Raw genomic sequence first — 2389 nt, 5'->3', positions numbered from 1 at the left:
GAGGAGGGGGCCCTGGCTGGTGTGACTCAGTGGAGACAGCATCAGCCTGAGCACTGAAAAGTCACAGGTTCGATTCCCAGTCAAGGGCATGTACTTGGGTTGCAGCTTCCATCTCTGGCCCCAGTCGGGATTTGTAGGAGAGGCAAGCCATTGATGTGTCTTTCTCACATTGATGTGTTTTTTTTTTCTCTCTCTCTCTTTCTTATTCCTTAATTTTCTCCCTCCCACTCTCTCTAAAAATCAATGGGAAAAATATCCTCAAGCCGCCGGTGCTGGCTGCTTGCCCAAGCAACTTGGCCCCTGTGTGAGTCCACCCCTGCCTGGCCCATGAGGACACTGGGCCCCAGGCCTCGGCCTACCCTGTGGAGGGAGGTTCCCACCTGCAGGGAGGAGGTGCTCTCTTTTCTCCAGATACTGCAAACCTTCTGGAGAAGACCAAAGTGCTGTCATAAATCTTTAAATTCTTAAAGCTATGTCCAAGGATTTGGTGACATTTGGGGATGTGGCTGTAGATTTCTCTCAAGAGGAGGGGGAATGGCTAAATCTTGTATAGGAAGAAAATTTGTACAGGAAGGTGATGTTGGAGAACTACAAGAACCTGGTATCACTGGCAGGAGTTCAATTTCTAAACCAGAGATGATCTCAGTACTGGAGTAAGGAAAAGAGCCTTGGATGGTGAAGAAGGCTAGGACAGGAGGCACATGCTCTGGTTGGGAATATGCATTTAAAAACAGTGAATTTTCATCAAAGCACGTTATTTATGAGGAATCATCCAAAGTAGTGACAATAGGAAGAAGCCATCTTAGTTACAGCCTCAATTGCCCTAATTTGAGAGAATACTGTAAAAGTGGGGACTAGTTTAACAACCAGTTGCCAAGTAAGGAGGTACATCCTTGTCAACTGATCATCACTCATAAGGAAATCCTTACTGAAGATCAAAGTAATAAATATACCAAATCTTGGCAGACTTTCCACCAGGATGCAATATTTGCTATAAAACAGAGTTTTCCCATCAAAGAAAGACATAAGCATGAGCCACAAAAGAGAAAATACCGAAAAAAAATCTGTTGAAATGAAGCCTAAGAAAGTCTATATAGAAAAGAAACTTTTAAAATGTAATGAGTGTGAGAAAGTTTTCAACCAGAGTTCATCCCTTACTCTTCACCAGAGAATTAATACTGGGGAGAAACCCTATGCCTGTGTTGAATGTGGGAAAACCTTCAGCCAGAGTGCAAACCTAGCTCAACGTAAGAGAAGACACACTAGGGAGAAACCCTATGAACGTAAAGAATGTAAGAAAGCCTTCAGCCAGAATGCACACCTTGCTCACCACCAGAGAGTTCATACTGGAGAGAAACCTTATCAATGTAATGAGTGTAAAAGAGCCTTCAGCCAGATTGCACACCTGACTCAACATCAGCGGGTTCATACTGGAGAGACCATTCAAATGTATTGAATGTGGAAAGTCCTTTAGTAATGGTTAATTTCTTGCTCAATATCAGAGAATTCATACAGGAGAGAAATCTTATGTATGTAATGTGTGTGGGAAGTCCTTTAGCCATTGTGGTTACCTAATTGTACATCCAAGGATTCATACCAGAGAGAGACCTTATGAATGTAAGGAATTCAGGAAAACCTTCAGTCAAAAGGCACATCTTGCTCAGTACCAGGGGTTCATACTGGAGAAAAACCATATGAGTGTAAAGTGTGTAGCAAAGACTTCAGCCAGATTGCATATCTTGATCAGCATCAGAGGGTCCATACTGGAGAGAAACCCTATGAATGCATTGAATGTGGGAAGGCCTTTAGCAATAGTTCATCACTGGCACAACACCAGCTGAGTCATACTGAGGAGAAACCTTCTATGTATAAGTAATGCAGGAAAACATTTAGCCAGTATGCACACTTGCTCAGCACTAACGAATTCATCCTGGAGAGAAACCTTACGAATGTTATGTGTGTGGGAAAGCCTTTAGCTATAGTGGCTCTCTTACACTGCATCAAAGAATTCACACTGGAGAGAAACCCTATGAATGTAAGGACTGCAGGAGATCTTTCAGGCAGCATTCACACTTAGCTCATCACAAGAGAATTCACACTGTGGAGTCGTTCTTGAGTCTCTACTCTTCCTTACTCTCCATGTCCAGTCATTTGCCAGGAGATAGGTTTTGTCTCCTAATATGCCTGAATCTCACTTCTTTAATCTTTCCACTCCGTCATCTTTGTCCAGGGCACAATAATTTACTTGACATGTACTATGGAAATAGCTTCCTAATTGGTTTACTATGTTTACCAGTTATTTGCTCAGTTGCAATATGGAAGACAAACCTGTATTAAAAACAGTTTGATCATTAAAAAAAAATCCTTGGGTAAGGTTTAACAGCAACAA

The 2389-nt window shown here is 42.2% G+C and overlaps 1 pseudogene; it reads left to right on the top strand.

The window, feature by feature from the left end:
• Nucleotides 1-472: 472 nt before the first annotated feature.
• Nucleotides 473-2179, top strand: LOC139008168 (zinc finger protein 583 pseudogene; annotated as a pseudogene).
• The last annotated feature ends 210 nt before the right edge of the window (nucleotides 2180-2389 follow it).

This window comes from Myotis yumanensis, unplaced genomic scaffold, assembly GCF_028538775.1.
Source record: "Myotis yumanensis isolate MYYU_CA2020_CCGP unplaced genomic scaffold, mMyoYum1.0.hap1 SCAF_4, whole genome shotgun sequence".
Classification (NCBI taxonomy): domain Eukaryota; kingdom Metazoa; phylum Chordata; class Mammalia; order Chiroptera; family Vespertilionidae; genus Myotis; species Myotis yumanensis.
The sequence above is the reverse complement of the archived record's forward strand: the minus strand, read 5'-3'. Positions and strand labels throughout refer to the sequence as shown.